Here is a 20,037-nt window from a genome sequence, read left to right on the forward strand (position 1 = left end):
AGGTGTGAACCCCACTGCACCTGGCCTGTAATAAGTTCTTTAAATCCAGCATGTATTTTACCCTTCAGCATATGTGTGACTACAGTATTAGACAGCATAGGTTTAGAGTTTGATCTTATTAAGTATTAACATATTACTAATCCTGTATGTTGTTAAGTTGTTACACTGTAATTTGTTGAACATAGTGGAGGTAGAATCTTTTTTTTTTTTTTTTTTTGAGATGGAGTTTTGCTCTTGTTGCCCAGGCTGGAGTGTAATGGTGCGATCTCAGCTCACTGCAATCTCTGCCTCTTGGGTTCAAGCGATTTTTCTCCCTCAGTCTCCCTAGTAGCTGGGATTACAGGCAGATGCCATGACACCCAGCTAATTTTTGTATTTTTACTAGAGACGGGGTTTCACCATGTGGTCAGGCTGGTTTCGAACTCCTTATCTCAGGTGATGTGTCTGCCTTGACCTCCCAAAGTGCTGGGATTACAGGTGTGAGCCAACACACTGGCACTGGAGGTAGAATCTTTTTATGATCTTTTTTTCTGTTTCATTTCTAGTCAGCATTATTGTTAATGGTTTGTTTCCCTTGTAAAATGCATATAGGACTTAATATTTTATAACATACTTCCTGTTCATTTTATCAATTTGATTCCCATAATGACTCTAAGGTAAGCAAAGCATAACCATTTTATACATGGGCAAATGGGGTCTCAATGACGAATTTACTGCCTTAAGTTCAGTATTATTTTCACCATAATAGGCTTTACCATTCAGGTGGAGAATTTATTTTCTGAGAGGGAATGTATTAATCTAGAAAAAGAAAGAGTTATAAATGAGATTGATACATATGTGTATATGAATGATTTGAACACTACGGGCAATGTTGTTTTCTGTGATAGAATTTTTTTTTTCAAAATGATGACTAGCTCTTAGTAAAGTCCCAAACAAAACAAAGTACAATCAGTGTATAAGGCATGTTTATAAAAGATTGTATAGCAAAACTGCAAAAAGTTATTTTTTCTTTATATTCAAAATGAAGTTGCTCTCTAAGCTTGATGAGTATAAGCAGAGGTTTTGCCAGCACGAAAGTTGTTCAGGACATTTCAAAGTTGTGACAAATGAAGGACTGTTTTGTTTTGTTTTGTTTTGTTTTTTTGTGAGACAGAGTCTCACTCTGTCACCAGGCTGGAGTGCAGTGGCACAATCTCGGCTCACTGCATCCTCTACCTCCTGGGTTCAAGCGATTACCCTGCCTCAGCCTCCCAAGTAGCTGGGCCTACAGGTGTGCGCCACCACACCTGGCTAATTTTTTGTATTTTAGTAGAGACAGGGTTTCACTATGTTTGTTAGGATGGTCTCAATCTCCTGATCTCGTGATCTGCCTGCCTCGGCCTCCCACACTGCTGGGATTACAGACATGAGCCACCACTCCCAGCCGGGATTTTTATTTTTTTAATGTGATTGTCCCTTTTATTCCAAAACATAAAGCAGTTTTGGCCCTTGCCCACACACTGCCAGTGTCATTTCCCAGTAACTGAGCTAACCAGAAACCACCTGAGATATTTTCAGGTATGGAGCAATGCCCATTCAGAGCCACTGCTCTCAGATGTTTTAACTCTTGTACAGAGTCGTATAAAGGAGAACTGATAACCTGGAGTGTGAAAACCTGAACTGTTATTCAGTGGGTATTACCTTTTTATATTCTGATGGCCTCATGGATCCACGTTTTTAACTCCCTTTCACCTCATCTCCTGTTATTAATGATCCAAATTTTCTTTTCTTCTCTGTTTTACTAGTGTGAGGAACTATGCTAAATACTTGGGAATACAGAGGTAATATAAATATGACATGATGGAAAGCTTTGAGTGGTTCAGTAGAACTTTGGAGAGTACCAGGTAGGTGAAGGAGAATGGTGAGAATTCAGAGTAGAAGAGTAAGTCATAAGCCAGGTCAGACAGATGATGGAAGACCTGCAATCTTCAATTTGTATTTTTGAGTAAAGAATTATGCCTTGGGGTGCTTCGTATCATAGGAGTCTGTACAATGAACTGTATTGAGGGAGAACTACAAAACCATTTGACAAAAAAAGAAAGAAAAAAAGAAAAAAAAAACTGGTTGATGATTAACTGTGGGCCTTAGTTGAGAGGTAGAGAACCATACATGATGAGTTGTTTTTGATTTGAGAAACAATAATTTATTGAAACTTAGATTTTAAAATTAGAGTTGCAAGTTTGACAACTAAAAAGGAATCACCAGAAGCCTCTTGGAAATAAATAAGCAAAAGACAGCAAAGTAGAGGGGACAATTCAAGTTATAAGATTAGACCAACCCTTCAGGTAAGTGGATTGTTTTGAATGAGAGAGAAGATGACTAAGTAAAAACCCTTGGTAAACACCTATTTTTGCAATGTAAGAGGAAGAAGTTAATAAAGAAACACATTTGTAGATGTGAATGGAAATTCAAGATACGAGAGGAGAGGATCATGATAAGGCAAAGTAGCAGATCAGAATGCCACATGGTTTATTGTGCTCTCCTTGCCTTCTCCTACTTCTTACTTAGGGAAGCTACCTTTGCCTATGTATTTTAGAAGCAAGCACATAATCCTTTAAAGTTATAACTGCTAACAATGGTGAACCCAGCTAACAGGTTAAGTAATAGTCATAGGAAAAAGAACAAAATTTCCAGAAATCTTAAGTGAGTAATAGATTCTTTTCACTTAAAGAATATGTAACACTTCCACGTACATAAACTACATGATTTATCTGTATTTCAGGAGAAAAATCTAGGTTTACTTTTAGCTACTTTTAGCTACCATTAATGAAGAACCAGCTTCCTTAGTTTTTTGAACATAGAAACTAGGGCAAACACTGTAAATGAGGCCAATGAGAAGGCTTCAGGTGAGATTGGGGTGATGGGATGGGATTTGTGTAGATATTAGAGTTACTAAAGAGTAAGGGTAAAGGGATTTTTTTTTACCCCCTATCTCACTACGTAACCTGCTCCCTAAGCCCTTTTGCCTTGCACTAGTGCTAGAATAAAGTAGGAGATTGCGTCTTTGTTGGTAGATAAAGGATTCTAGATAGTTGGAGGGGTCTGGAATAGGATGGAAAGAAATTAAACCTATATGGCCAGAGTGGAAAGGGACGTCTCTGTGGTCATATGCTTTGGGCTGAAGTATATTCTTGGGCCTTCCATAAATCCTGCATGTCTGTGTTGAAAAATGTGTGTATACACAGTTAATATGTAATTATGTAGGTGCTTTTTACTAAAATTTGTTATATATCAAGTTTGCACTTTCAGCAAAAATTGTGTATATGTACATATTTGTACATTTGTAGAAGTGTACAAATTGCTTGACACTCAAAATACTAACTTTTCTCGTATGCAATATATTACGGTGATCTTACCCTTACATGGCTAGTAAACTGATTTTTGACTACAAACTAAGGTTGATTAACTGTATAAAGTCAGCCAAGGAAAGGAAAATACTGTTAAAGTCTATCCATATGCCTCAGGCCAACCAGTGTGATCAGCCTTATTCAGACTTGTTTTCTCTTATTTTCAGTATTGTATTTTGTTCCATCGTTTTCCATTTTAGAAACAGAGCCTTCATGGTGATTACTGAGGTTTTTAAAAAATGATGATTTAGGCCGGGTGCAGTGGCTCACGCCTATAATCCCAGCACTTTGGGAGGCTGAGGCAGGTGGATTGCCTGAGCTCACAAATTTGAGAACAGCCCGGGCAACACGGTGAAACCCCTTCTCTATTAAAATACAAAAAATTAGCCAGATGTGGCAGCCTGCACCTATAGTCCCAGCTACTTGGGAGGATGAGGCAGAGAATTGCTGAACCCAGAAGGCAGAGGTTGCAGTGAGCTGGGATTGTGCCACTGCACTCCAGCATGGGTGATAGAGCAAGATTCTGTTTAAAATAATAATAATAATAATAATAATAATAATTTAAAATGCCAGGAGTTTTCAGTAATGCTTGTTTAGGTGGAAAAGGGAGAAGTACACTTCAGCTGTGATTTTACTACCCCTTAAAAATATTGATAAGCAAGATAGTTAGCGGCATCAGCCCTCTCACAGGTCCTCATTGTTGTCTAAGAACATGTAAGTTTTTTTACTTACCTGTCATTTAAGCACTATATGCCTAAAACAAGACACAAACTATTATAACCTTTATTTCAAAAACTATAAAAAGATGAGTTGTTCCAAAACCATGAATATAAACTGGTCTTCAAATCATTTAGCAGTGTTAACTCATTTCCTCCTTTACAATTCCACTTTAGTTTCATTGTGTAATTTGAAAACACTGGTAGAGACAAAGACAGGAAACAGAAAAGTGGGAAAAGAATGAGTTTGAAGATTTCAGGTAGACAAGATTTTTTTTTTTTTGATATATACTCATTAGATACATTTAGATATAGTTCAAGACTCACCATAACTGGTTTGTTTGTTGATAAGGAAAGGCACTGGTGTTATTTAACTGCTTGATATTCCGTAGCTTTTTAACAAAGCTGAAACTTTCTTCAAAAGTGGTTGTTTTCCTTCTCATAGAATGTGTTTTGGGAAACACTGAAATCTAAAATAAAAAAAGAAAATGGGCAAGGGAATGGCAAATTTTTATTTGTATATTTGTCTTTTAATTTAAACATCTTTATAATGCAGACAATTATTTTTAATTGATTTAAAGTTTGAAAATTTTTATGGTTGTCCCAGCTGCTCCAGTTCTAGCTGTGCCTCAGAGGGCCGCAGGCATACCTTGGGCCACTGGTCCAGAGTGCATAAGCTGTAAGCCTTGGCAGCTTCCACATGGTGTGTTAAGTCTGCAAGTGCACAGAATGCGAGAGTGAAGGAGGCTTGACAGTTTCCATCTAGATTTCAGAGGATGTGTGGGAAAGCCTGTATGCCCAGGCAGAAGCCTGCCTCAGGGGTAGAGTCCTCACAAAGAGATCCTAGTAGGGCAGTGCTAAGGGAAATGTGAGGTTGGAGCTCCCACACAGAGTCCTACCTGGATCACTGCTTAGTGGAGCTGTAGGAGTGGGGCTGCCACCACCCAGGCCTGCATGAGTGGTAGAGCCACTGACAGCTTGCACCCTGAACCTGGAAAAGGTGCAGGCTTTCAACTCCAACCTATGAGAGCAGCCACAGGGGCTGCACCCTGCAAAGCCATAGGGGCAGAGCTGCCCAGGGCCACCACTTGTACCAGTGTTCCCTGGGTGCTGGTCATGGAGTGAAGCATTATTTTGAAACTTTGAAGTTTAATGTCTACCCTGTTGGTTTTTGGACGTGTATGGGGCGTATTGCGCGTTTTTTGGGGTAGTTTCTCCCTTTTAGACTGGGGATGCTTACCCGATGCCTGTACCACCATTCTTTCTTAGAAGTAAATAATTTGCTTTTAATCATACAGGCTCACAGGTGAAAGGAAGGTGCCTTGATTGTTAGATGAGATTTCAGACTTTTGAGTTGATGCTGCAATTAGTTAAAACTTTAGGGGACTCTTGGGAAGGGATGATTATATTTTGCAATGTGAGAAGGACGTGAGATTTGAGGGAGGCGGGAAGCAGAGGTGGAATTACATAGTTTGGATGTTCGTCCCCCTCGAATCTCATGTTAAAATGGGATCCTCAGTGTGGGAGGTGAGGCCTGGTGGGAAGAGTGGTCATGGGGGTGGATCTTTTATGAATGGCTTGGTGCCCTCCCCATGGTAATAAGTGAGTTCTCGCCCTGTTATTTCATGTGGGAAGTGGTGGTTTAAAAGAGTCTGGCGTCTCTCTTGCTGCCTCTCGTACCTTGTGACACGCTGGCTTCCTTTTGCCTTCCATCATGAGTAAGAGCTTCCTGGGCCTCACCAGAAGCCAAGCAGATGCTCAGCCCTTGCTTGAACAGCCTGCGGAACTGTGAAGCCTCTTTTCTGTATAAATTAGCCAACATCAGGTATTCCTTTATAGCAGTGAAAATAGACTAATACAAGATGTAAACAATCTGAATAACAGAAGCCTTCTGTATGATATCTGTATGTGATGATTTGGGGTATTCTAATTAAGTTCTTTTTACTTAAAATTCCATCCCTTTTCAAAAAGGCCACTGATTCACAAGATGAATTATGCAATTTGCATAACTAATGCATCCTATTTTGAGCTTTTTTTTCCCTGCAATTTATTCTTCTGTCATTGAAGAACCTACAGGAACCTCTTATTTCCTAACACTGCAAGTCCATGCTCCTCTGTCAGATTTTCAGGTTTTCTGTCATGCTCTGTACTCTGCTTGCAGCACTATTTGCCAGTCCTACTTTCTTTGTAGATCAGGCTGCTCACTGTCTTCTCATTTTTCACCCTTGGAAATGTTGTGTTTCTAGCCGGCTTTGCCTAAGTTTTATCTTCTCTTCAAGTCTCACCTACATTATTCTAGTCCTTACATGAATTTCTCCATTCTCTCAGCTCTCCCCACCTGTATTTAGAGTTCTGACTTTATGAATGTTACACTATGAATGTATTAACTACATTTTTGTGTATTATATTTTTGAATAAATTATATTGCAAGTACTTGAAGAGGGGGCTTTGTCTTCTTGATTAGTTTCTGCTTGAAAAGTTGTGGTAGTGTTTCATTTTTTTAATCTGTAGATGGAAAAATGCCTTATACTTGTTTATATATAACTTATATTTCATAACTTTTCTAAAATGTAATAGATCTCATTTACTCAATGATATTTTTCTTGGTCAATCTTGATTTTTTTTTTCCTTTTAATTTCATGTCATTATTCACTTGTATAAAACTAAAGTCTGTTTTCTCTAGTGCTTCAACATTTTTGTTTTTTTATTTTTTAATATTTTGTCTGCCACTGTTCTATTTCTGAGTTATCTGTATACTGTTTATAGCAGGTACTGTTCAAATACAAAGATAAATATTTTGAAAATGAAAATATGGAAAAAGATGCTCAATGCAGCTACTAAGTAAATAGAATCCCAGTGGCCATAGATAAAATAGACTTTGAGTAGATGTGTTACTAGAAATAAAAGGGAACATTTTATAATAATAAAGGAGTCAGTTCATCAAGAAAACAATACAGTTACAAATATCTGTGCACCTAAGAATAAGACTTTCAAACTATATGAAACAAATTGACAAAAAGAAAAGAAAAATAAAAAATTTATAATCATAGTTGGAAATTTTAACACCCCCCGTTAGTCATTGATAGAATAGTTTTTAAAAATCAATAAAATAACACGAATAAAGAGTGGCCACATAAACTGTTGTCTAGAATGTGAAAAACCAAGAGCTTTCATACATTGCTTGATGGAGATGTTAGATGTTACATCCACTTTAGGAAAAGAGTTGGCCAGTTTTTTTTTTTTTTTTAATGCTAAACATACTCCCTTTTACCCAGCAATTCCTTTTCTGTTTTTTTCCCAAGAGAAATAAAAATGTATTTCCAGAAAAAGACTAGTTCAGGAGCACTTATGGGAAGTTTATTCATAATAGCCCAATGCTAGAAACAACCCTGATATCTACCAACAGGGGCACTGGCAAACACATTGGGGTGTTAGATACAAAAAGGAACTGACTACTGATATAACCTGCAACATGGATGAATCTAGTAGACATTATACTGAGGAAAAAAGCCAGAAGAATGCAAACTATACAACTGCCTTCATACACATGTGTGTGTATGTGTGTGTACATGCATGCACACCAAAGGAAGTTGCTCTAGGAAGGGATATAATTAGAAGTATGGTTTACCCAGGTATACTAATCTGTTTGTCAAAATATTGTGCACTGAAGATGTATACATCTCAAAGTATGTTCATTTTACTGCAGAAGTTAAATATTGAACTATTTTGTTTATAGGTTTGATTTGTCTTAGTATGGGTTGGCAGTTCTAAACCTGCTTATTCTGTATTCTAGGAGTGACCAAATGATTAAATATATTGAGGAAGACAGTCTTCTCACTTTTGGGGAATTTAGTAACGATGTGGAATGAGAGAAGACTAGATTGTGTTATGCTGTTAGGTTGGAATTGTTGTAATCTTATTAATTCATGCTTTTAAATATATTAGATGAATAGATATATAGGTATAATATGTATACTGTATGTGTGCTATTTGTATGTCTCTGTGCTCTCCTAGGAGCAATGATGCACCAGTAGCAGTGAGTGCACAGTGAGCATCCCTAGTACCTGATTTTCTATTCTAATTTTATTCTGCATAAGGAACCAGGACTTTCACAGAAAGCGCTTAATCTAGGACTGAGTCCAGGAAAGCTATAGATAAGGCCGGACCTTCTTGTGACAGAAAGTAGGAAAGTGTTATCATAATCATAGGACCCAGAAGCCGACTTGAAAGGGTTCCCATTGTCCAAGCCAGGGACAGTTTGAGCATAAAAATTAGAAAGATAGTAATGAATGATAACTCATTGAATAAAGAATCTGTATAGGTCCATACTGATACATATGAAGAAATAAATAAATGAATAAATAATAGAAGAGCAGAGAAGGCTCTTTTTCATAGGATTCTAACTGTAAATGTACAAATAATGATAAAATTAGAAAATTATTAGTGAGCTTTAAAAGTTTTTAAAAAAATAATTTTTTTAAAAATTATTAAAAGCTTTAAAAGTAGGTGGAAAGTTTGATAAAAAGTAAATTTACATGTCTATGAATATCTTACCAAATTGCTCATTTCTTTCAGAGGAAAATAGTAATTCAATAATGAGAAAACTTGTCACACACCTCTTTAGGCCAAGTCATTAAACCTAACACCACTGATGTTGGCACAACCCACATCATGTGCATCCTAATAAGATGATCTGAAAAAGACAAATATCGCTTCAGTGATAATGCTGCCAAAAATGTATAACCCAAACCTAATCATGAGGTGACATCAGACAAATCAATAGACATTTTACAGCTTGGTTGGTATTTTTTAAAAAGTCAAGGTTGAGGTGGTTCCAAGATAACCGAATAGGAACAGCTATAGGCTACAGCTCCTGGCATGAGCAACACAGAAGACGGGTGATTTCTGCAACTGAGGTACCAGGTTCATCTCACTGGGGTGTGTCAGACAGTGGGTGCAGGATGTTAGGTGCAGCCCACCGAGTGAGAGCTGAAGCAGGGCAAGGCATCGCCTCTCCCGGGAAGCACAAGGGGTAAGGGAATTCCCTTTCCTGGCCAAGGGAAACCGTAACACACAGCACCTGGAAAATCGGATTACTCTCACCCTAATTCTGCACTTTTCCAAGGGTCTTAGCAAACGGCACACCAGGAGATTATATTCCATGCCTGCCTTGGAGGGTCCCACACCCATGGGGCCTCCCTCATTACTAGCACAGCAGTCTTGAGATCTAACTGCAAGGCAGCAGCGAGGCTGGGGGAGGGGCGCCCACCATTGCTGAGGCTTGAGTAGGTAAACAAAGCAGCCAGGAAGCTCGAACTGGGTGGGGCCCACCGCAGCTCAAGGAGGCCTGCCTGCCTCTATAGACTCCACCTCTGGGGACAGGGCATAGCCAAACAAATTGCAGCAGAAACCTCTGCAGATTTAAATGTCCCTCTCTGTCAGCTTTGAAGAGAGTAGTGGCTCTCCCAGCATGGAGTTTGAGATCTGAGAACGGACAGACTGCCTCCTCAAGTGGGTCCCTGAACCCCAAGTAGCCTAACTGGAGGCACCCCCAGTAGGGGCAGACTGACACCTCACACAGCTGGGTACCCCTCTGAGACGAAGCTTCCAGAGGAACAATCAGACAGCAACATTGCTGTTGAGCAATATTCACTCTTCTGCAGCCTCTGCTGCTGATACCTAGGCAAATAGGGTATGGAGTGGACCTGCAGCAAACTCCAACAGACCTGCAGCTGAGGGTCCTGACTGTTAGAAGGAAAACTAGCAAACGGAAAGGACATCCGCACCAAAACCCCATCTGTATGTCACCATCATCAAAGACCAAACATAGATAAAACCACAAAGAAGGGGAAAAAACAGAGCAGAAAAGCTGAAAATTCTAAAAATCAGAGTGCCTCTCCCCCTCCAAAGGAACATAGCTCCTCACCAGCAACGGAACAAAGCTGGACGGAGAATGAGTTTGACGAGTTGAGAGAAGAAGGTTTCAGACGATCAAACTTCTCCAAGCTAAAGGAGAAGTTCGAACCCATTGCAAAGAAGCTAAAAACCTTAAAAAAAGATTAGACGAATGGCTAACTAGCATAACCAATGTAGAGAGAAGGCCTTAAATGACCTGATAGAGCTGAAAACCATGGTACGAGAACTACATGACAAATGCACAAGCTCCAGTAACCAATTCAATCAACTGGAAGAAAGAGTGTCAGTGATTGAAGATCAAATGAATGAAATGAAGCAAGAAGAGAAGTTTAGAGAAAAAAGAGTAAAAAGAAATGAACAGAGCCTCCAAGAAATATCGGACTGTGTGAAAAGACCGAATCTACGTCTGATTGGTGTACCTGAAAGTGACGGGGAGAATGGAACCAAGCTGGAAAACACTCTGCAGGATATTATCCAGGAGAACTTTCCCAACCTAGCAAGGCAGGCCAACATTCAAATTCAGGAAACACAGAGAATGCCACAAAGATACTCCTTGAGAAGAGCAATTCCAAGACACATAATTTTCAGATTCACCAAAGTTGAAACGAAGGGAAAAAGGCTAAGGGCAGCCAGAGAGAAAGGTCGGGTTACCCACAAAGGGAAGCCCATCAGACTAACAGCAGATCTCTCGGCAGAAACTCTACAAGCCAGAAGAGATTCAGCATTCTTAAAGAAAAGAATTTTCAAACCAGAATTTCATATAGAGCCAAAGTAAGTTTCATGAGTGAAGAAGAAATAAAATCCTTTACAGACAAGCAAATGCTGAGAGATTTTGTCACCACCAGGCCTGCCCTGCAAGAGCTTCTGAAGGAAGCACTAAACATGGAAGGGAACAACTGCTATCAGCCACTGCAAAAACATGCCAAAATGTAAAGACCATAGATGCTAGGAAGAAACTGCATCAACTAACAAGCAAAATAACCAGCTAACATCATAATGACAGGATCAGATTCGCACATAACAATGCTAACCTTATATGTAAATGGAGTAAATGCTCCAATTAGAAGACACAGACTGGCAAATTGGATAAAGAGTCAAGACCAATCAGTGTGCTTTATTCAGGAGACCCATTTCACATGCGGAGACTCACATAGGCTCAAAATAAAGTGATGGAGGAAGATCTACCAAGCAAATGGAAAACAAAAAAAAGGCAAGAGTTGCAATCCTAGTCTCTGATAAAACAGACTTTAAACCAACAAAGATCAAAAGAGACAAGGCCATTACATAATGGTAAAAGGATCAATTCAACAAGAAGAGCTAATGATATATCCTAAATATATATGCACCCAATACAGGAGCACCCAGATTCATAAAGCAAGTCCTTAGAGACTTACAAAGAGACTTAGACTCCCATACAATACTAATGGGAGACTTTAACACCCCACTGTCACCATTAGACAGATCAACAAGACAGGAAGTTAACAAGGATACCCAGGAATTGAACTCAGCTCTGCACCAAGCGGACCTAATAGACATCTACAGAACTCTCCACTCCAAATCAACAGAATGTACATTCTTCTCAGCACCACACTGCACTTACTCCAAAATTGACCACATAGTTGGAAGTAAAGCACTCCTCAGCAAATGTAAAAGAACAGAAATGATAACAAACTGTCTCTCAGACCACAGTGCAATCAAACTAGAACTCAGGACTAAGAATCTCTGTCACAACCATCCAACTACATGGAAACTCAACAACCTGCTCCTGAATGACTACTGGGTATATAATGAAATGAAGGCAGAAATAAAGATGTTCTTTGAAACCAATGAGAACAAAGATACAACATACCAGAATCTCTGGGACACATTTAAAGCAGTGTGTAGAGGGAAATTTATAGCACTAAATGCCCTCAAGAGAAAGCAGGAAGGATCTAAAAGTGACACCCTAACATGACAATTAAAAGAACTAGAGAGGCAAGAGCAAACACATTCAAAAGCTAGCAGAAGGCAAGAAATAACTAAGATCAGAACAGAACTGAAGGAGATAGAGACACAAAAAACCCTTCAAAAAATCAATGAATCCAGGAGCTGGTTTTCTGAAAAGACCAACAAAATTTGTAGACCACTGGCAAGACAAATAAAAAAGAAAAGAGAGAAGCATCATATAGATGCAATAAAAAATGATAAAGGGGATACCACCACCGACCCCACAGAAATACAAACTACCATCAGAGAATACTATAAACAACTCTACGCAAATAAACAAGAAAATCTAGAAGAAATGGATAAATTCTTGGACACATATGCTCTGCCAAGACCAAACCAGGAAGAAGTTGAATCCCTGAATAGACCAATAACAGGCTCTGAAATTGAGACAATAATTATTAGCCTACCAACCAAAAATAGTCCAGGACCAGACGGATTCACAGACAAATTCTACCAGAGGTACAAGGAGGAGCTGATACCATTCCTTCTGAAACTATTCCAATCAATAGAAAAAGAGGGAATCGTCCCTAACTCATTTTATGAGGCCAAAATCATCCTGATACCAAAGCCTGGCAGAGACACAACAAAAAAAGAATTTTAGACCAATATCCCCGATGAACGTGAATGCAAAAATCCTCAATAAAGTACTGGTAAACCGAATCCAGCAGCCCATCAAAAAGCTTATCCACCATGATCAAGTGGGCTTCATCCCTGGGATGCAAGACTGGTTCAACATATCCAAATCAATTAATGTAATCCAGCATATAAACAGAACCAAAGACAAAAAAAATATGATTATCTCAATAGATGTAGAAAAGGCCTTTGACAAAATTCAACAGCCCTTCATGCTAAAAACTCTCAATAAATTCAGTATTGATGGAACGTATCTCAAAATAATAAGAGCTATTTATGACAAACCCACAGCCAATATCATACTGAATGGGCAAAAACTGGACGCCTTCCCTTTGAAAACTGGCACAAGACAGGAATGCCCTTTATCACCACTCCTATTCAGCATAGTGTTGGAAGTTCTGGCCATGGCAACACGCAGGAGAAAGAAATGAGGGGTATTCAGGTAGGAAAAGAGGAAGTCAAATTGTCCCTGTTTACAGATGACATGGTTGTATATTTAGAAAACCCCATTGTTTCAGCCCAAAATCTCCCTGAGCTGATAAGCAAGTTCAGTAAAGTCTCAGGATACAAAATCAATGTGGAAAAATCACAAACATTCTTATACACCAGTAACAGACAAACAGCCAAATCATGAGTGAACTCCCATTCACAATTGCTTCAAAGGGAATAAAATACCTAGGAATACAACTTACAACAGATGTGCAGGACCTCTTCAAGGAGAACTACAAACCACTGCTCAATGAAATAAAAGAGGACACAAACAAATGGAAGAACGTTCCGTACTCATGGGTAGGAAGAATCAATATTGTGAAAGTGGCCATACCACCCAAGGTAATTTGTAGATTCAGTGCCACCCTCATTAAGCTACCAATGACTTTCTTCACAGAATTGGGAAAAAAAAAAAACTAAAGTTCAATTGGAACGAAAAAAGAGCCCACATTGCCAAGACAATCCTAAGCCAAAAGAATAAAACTGGAGGCATCATGCTGCCTGACTTCAAACTGTACTACAAGGCTATAGTAACCAAAACAGCGTGGTACCAAAACAGAGATGTAGACCTGTGGAACAGAACAGAGCCCTCAGAAATAATACCACACATCTACAACCATCTGAATTTTGACAAACCTGACAAAAACAAGAAATGGGGAAAGGATTCCCTATTTAGTAAATGGTGCTGGGAAAACTTGCTAGCCATATGTAGAAAGCTGAAACTGGATCCCTTTCTTACACCTTACACAAAAATTAATTCAAGATGGATTAGAGGCTTAAATGGTAGACCTAAAGCCATAAAAACCCTAGAAGAAAACCCAGGCAGTACCACTTAGGACATAGGCATGGGCAAGGACTTCATGTCTAAAACATCAAAAGCCATGTCAACAAAAACCAAAATTGACAAATGGGATCTAATTAAACTACAGAGCTTCTGCACAGCAAAGGAAACTACCATCAGAGTGAACGGGCAACCTACAAAATGGGAGAAAACTTTTGCAAGCTACTTATCTGACAAATGGCTCATATCCAGAACCTGCAAAGAACTCAAACAAATTTACAAGAAAAAACTCCATCAAAAAGTGGACAAAGGATATGAGCAGACAATTCTCAAGACATTTATGTATCCAACAGACATACGAAAAAATGCTCATCATCCGTGGCCATCAGAGAAATGCAAATCAAAACCACAATGAGATACCATCTCACACCGGTTAGAATGGTGATCATTAAAAAGTCAGGAAACAACAGGTGCTGGAGAGGATGTGCAGAAATAGGAACACTTTTACACTGTTGGTAGGACTGTAAACTAGTTTAACCATTGTGGAAGACAGTGTGGCAATTCCTCAAGGATCTAGAACTAGAAATACCATTTGACCCAGCCATCCCATTACTGGGTATATACCCAAAGGATTATAAATCATACTGCTATAAAGACACATGCACACGTATGTTTATTGCAGCGCTATTCACAATAGCAAAGACTTGGAACCAACCCAAATGTCCATCAGTGACAGACTGGATTAAGAAAATGTGGCACATATATACCATGGAATGCTATGCAGCCAAAGAAAAGGATGAGTTCGTGTCCTTTGTAGGGACATGGATGAAACTGGAAACCATCATTCTCAGCAAACTATCGCAAGATCAGAAAACCAAACACCGCATGTTCTCACTCATAGGTGGGAATTGAACAATGAGAACACCTGGACACAGGAAGGGGAACATCACACACCGGGGCCTGTAGGGGGGTGGGGGCAGTGGGAGGGATAGCGTTAGGAGATATACCTAATGTAAATGACGAGTTAATGGGTGCAGCACACCAACATGGCACATATATACATATGTAACAAACCTGCACGTTGTGCACATGTACCCTAGAACTTAAAGTATAATAAAAATTAAATAAATAAATAAATGAAAGAAAACAGGCACCTTAGTCCTACAACCATATGATGACCTGAAGGAGCAGGAAGTGTTTCTCCTATTGAGCCTCCAGAAGGGCTACAGACTGCTGAAAGCTTTATTTTATTCTGATGAGATGAAGCAGACCTACTGAACTATAAGATAATAACTTTGTGTTGTTTAAAAAACAAACAACACAAAGTAAGTTCAAGGAATACTAATCATGCTCCTTAGATTAGATCTGGGCCTGGGGGGAAAATAACTACAAAGGACATGATTGGGACAATTGACAAAATTTCTTTGGACTGTGGATCAGACAGTAGTGTTGTTGAAATATTAAATTTTCTGATTTTTGAGATTGTCCTAGATTTTGGAAAGTGAAATGAAAGGGAAAGGGGACACAGTGTCTTCTATTTACTCTTAAATGGTACAGAAAAAAAATAGATACATACAGACACACAAGCTTTTTTTTTTTTTTTTTTTTTTTTTTTTTGAGACGGAGTCTCGCTATGTCACCCAGGCTAGAGTGCAGTGGCGTGATCTCAGCTCACTGAATGTTCTGCCTCCCGGGTTCATGCCATTCTCCTGCGTTAGCCTCCTGAGTAGCTGGGACTACAGGCGCCCCCCACCACACCCAGCTAATTTTTTGTATTTTTAGTAGGGATGGGGTTTCACTCTGTTAGCCAGGATGGTCTCAATCTCCTGACCTCATGATCCACCCGCCTCGGCCTCCCAAAGTGCTGGGATTACAGGCGTAAGCCACCGCACCTGGCCCGACACACACACTTTTTATATTTATATATATATTTTTTTATACATTTATATATAGAAATAAATGAATAAAACAAAAATTAAATAGTTGGAGAATCTGAGTAGAAGACATGTGGTGGGAGTATGTTGTCCTATTTTTAAAACTTCCTGTAAGTTTGATGAAAACTATATATAATTTTTTTTTTTCAAAAAATAATTAACATTGGTTTCTTGTCTTACCCCAGTAGATTAAGTATTAAACAGTTACCTACCACACCTTGTTTGGAAATCTTTTGTTTACTTGGAACGTATATTCCAATGTTATGATATTTTAAAAATAGAGGAGTTATATTTAAGTATTTGTATATTAAGTTATAGTTTTGATTTTGGGAGTATAGTTTTGCTCTCCATTTTAAAAACTTGTTTGATGAAATTATAGTTGCTTTGAAAAATATAAAGGGATTAAAATGTTGAATAAATATCAGGAAATACATGTAATCTGTGACTATGAATATTTCAGTATCTGAATCATTTTGGTAATACATTTGTTTAATATGTGTTTTTCAAGCATTTCTCATTATACCACTTCTCAGTGTTCTCGGAGTTATGTGGAAGTCTTGTTTATATAATAACTTGGGAGGTTGAGGGACTAAGAGTATAAATGTATTTGTGATGTTGCCACGAAGTTAGAGATTATTAATCCCATTGTTATCACTGGCTACTTTGAAAGTGTTATGAAAGCTGTGGATTCTCCGGCTAATGCGTATTGCATTTTTGCATGTAATCTGGGGAGTGTTCCAGGAAGAGGCAAGATAAAGTGCTACATTTTTGAGACTACAGTACAAGCTACCTATTCTTGTTGAAGAAATAACAAGGAGAACAATGTGGCAGAATCCAGAATGAGAAGGAGTGATAGGATAGGAGATGAGGATGAGGGTGTTGGGGGGGAGGATTCAAACAGAATTGATAAATTTTGACTTGTATTTTTAAAGTATTTTTCCTTTCTGTAATGGACAAGATTGGAAAAGGCAAACTCATTAGTACATTATTAAATAATCAAAGTAAAAGATCTTGCTAGGATCAGAGTTTGCAGAAGAGGACATGGTGAGTAGTGGTTGGATTCTGGATGTATTTTGAATGTAGAGCTGACAAAATATAACAGATTCATTGGCAAACTGTAAAAGATACAGAGAACTCAAAAATGACTCCCAAGAGTTGGACCTGACAACTGTAAGATCATTCTTAACCACTTTAGTCATTTATAGACTTGTGGGGGAAAATCAGGAGTTGGTTTTGAACTTATCAAATATACAGAAGAAATGTGGAATTGGATATATACTTATACAAAATCCTAAGGTTCGGAGAAGTCTGAACAGAAGATATAAATTTGGAAGTTAGCAAATACACCTCATGGTATTTAAAGGTGGTATATTTATTAGACTGCATGAGGTCATCAAGTGTAGAAAGAGGAGACAAGGAATCAAGAGCTGAAGCCTGAGGTACTCCTGACACTGGGACATGAAAATGAACCAGTATAAAGGACTGAAGGAGCACAGCAAGGGAGAAGGAAAACCAGGAGGTCTTGATAACCAGGAAAGCAAGTGTAAAGTGGGGCATCAAGGAATGGGGTGGGAAATAATCACCTGTTCATGCTGATAGGGGTCAAGGAAGATGGCATGTAAGCCTTGAATTTAGGTGGCAAAAACCACAATTGCTTTCACACCAACCTAATAGGAATATAGAAGTAATCTGTGACCTTGACGAAAACTGTTGCAGTGAGTAGTGCGATTAAAAACTTGCCTAGGATGGGTTCAATATAAAATCAAAGAGGAAGAATTAGAGACAGCTAGTATAAAACTTTGTCTTTCAAGGTAACTTTTTGGTATGCTAATGGAGAATAATTTATATCAAATTTTTCATCGTTCTAGCCAGGAATTTATTATTACAGTCTTGTGATTCTTAAAGGTACTAAGTTTGAAAATCCCTGCTCCAGCCTGCAGTTGCTGTTCTCTAACCAGTCATGCTTCAGTGTAGCAAGTGATTTAAAAATTAAATGAAAATTCATGGTAATTCTTAAGTGGCCAAAATTTGCAGTTGTCAGTGATTCTCATCAATCCAGTACCAAAACAGGAACTTAGAGGCCAAGGACAAAAGTAAAAGTTCTTTTTGCAGTTCCTGTTTCTTAGAAAGGATGTCTAATCAGCAAAAAGGAGTTAATGTATTTCAAAAATACATCTTGAAAGTTTCCTTTTAAAATATTGTTTAGTATCCAGCATCCTTTACATCCTTTATTTTAAATAAAACAACATTGAAAAGTGAATTAGTGGAGTTACAACTGCCGGAAATTTCTGCTAAATAGTATATGCATCAGTTTCTAGGAATAGGGATGTTTTGGAAACAGTATGAAATAAAAAATAGTTGCTTTACTAAAATGAACCCTTTTCAACTTAGTTTCTTAAATTTCGCTTACTAATGCAGAAACCCAAATTGTTTTAAACTTCTCTACACTGCTAATACTTAGATATTAAGACTGAAAGAACCTTCTAAAGTCATTACAACTTTTCCACTAAGTCTTTAGACAGGATTAAATTATTTCAGATAGAAAAAATTTTGGCCCAATTTTAAAGACCCTCACAGAAGGCAGTTTAAACTTTCCTTAGCAATTTATTCATCTACTTTTAAAATAGTTTTCTTTGTAACTACCAAAAGGTACATTCTACATTGATAAACACTTAAGTAGCTGACCTTTAAGGCTTATTTTCTATTATTTCATATATTTTAATCTGAGTTGCAAATTGCAGTGTGGTAATTGTAGTTTACCAAGATAGACCCGAATGAGTGGCTAACTTTACTACTAAAACAGTATGACCTTCAGTAAATTACTTTATTTTTGTAATGATCTTTCTTCGTCTCTAAAATGATAGGATTATAGAATCCCAAGAAAGAAGGATGAAGAAATATGGGACTTCAGATAAGACATGTGCCAGATTTAGGAATGTCAGTTATTGCCTGGTTTCACATTAGACTGTAAAGCTCATGCTTGACTCATTCATCTCATGGATCCCCAGCACTTAGCATAGTACCTGACTTGAGTAAATAATAAATAACTGTTGACTTAGTGGAAATGAGGGCGCTTCATAGGGAGTAAGCGTTTGCACTTAGCCTTGGAGGAAAGGAGACTGGGCAGAAAGGAAATCATGTTAGATAAGAGAGAATAACATGAGAAGAGAATGCAGGTAAGACAGGAATCCAATCTTGATTGAGGGAAATGGAAATAAGACTGAGTGTCCACAATGTGGAGGGCCTTGAATGCCAGATTAAACTGTATTTACACTGAACAGTCCTATAATGTCTCAAAGCCTTAGTGTGAGTACAATGTGACCTGCTTAAATTTTGAGGTTCTGATGAGGACCAAGTAGAGGAAAATGTGTGGAAATGCTTTATAACCTGTAGGATGTTCTAAAGATGTTAGTCCAGTACTTTAATCTTGTCTTTGATTTATCTTACCCAACTAGCATTTAATATGTGTCTTCTATCCATGGCATATTGATTTCTTTATCTTTATTCCCCAAATATTTCCTTATTTCTACCTTTGCTTGTACTTGTCCTTCTCTCCAGAATCTTGTTACCACTTCAGTTTTTTCATAACTTACCCATCCTGCATGGCCAAACTAAAGCATCGTTTCCTTTACCTTATTCTGTTTTTTCTTTATTCTCTGAACTGTTCCATGTACTTACTATAGGAAACAAGTTTAATACTTCCTACTAAGTGTATTTTTATAGTAATAGTTCTTTGTATTTTAATTTCATATCCCTAGCCAGATGATTAGCTCCCTAAAGGCAGAAATAACGTAATGACTTACTTTATATATCCTGTATTGCTAATTAAAGGTCTTAATTAATAGCAGACTTTTTCAGAGCCTAAAAGTATGTTGAGGTTAACTATACATATCTTATGTTTTCCCCCAAAGAGAGAAAGTTTAAACCACTAAGCATATAGAGTAGTTAATTACCTTCATTAGTTTTCATTGCTGGAGCATAGGTTAATAATAAACATTTTAAAAGAATGTCATTTTGCAGATACTGAATTCAAGTGGACATGTGAACATAGAGATTCAAATCTGATAATCTAGCATTTGTAGCCCTTCAGTTCTAATTGCTCAAGATTTTGAAAAATTAAAAATCTGGAAAAGTCAATGCTTTAGCATATATTCTTTGCTCTGAAAGAATGAAAACAGAAGAAAAAGGTGAACCAC

The 20,037-nt window shown here is 38.0% G+C and overlaps 1 protein-coding gene across 1 annotated transcript in view; it reads left to right on the forward strand.

Annotated features, from left to right (window-relative positions):
• The window catches only part of VTA1 (vesicle trafficking 1), a 76,890-nt gene that overhangs the window by 21,881 nt on the left and 34,972 nt on the right, over positions 1 to 20,037 (forward strand). The window lies entirely within an intron of this gene.

This window comes from Chlorocebus sabaeus, chromosome 13, assembly GCF_047675955.1.
Source record: "Chlorocebus sabaeus isolate Y175 chromosome 13, mChlSab1.0.hap1, whole genome shotgun sequence".
NCBI lineage: Eukaryota > Metazoa > Chordata > Mammalia > Primates > Cercopithecidae > Chlorocebus > Chlorocebus sabaeus.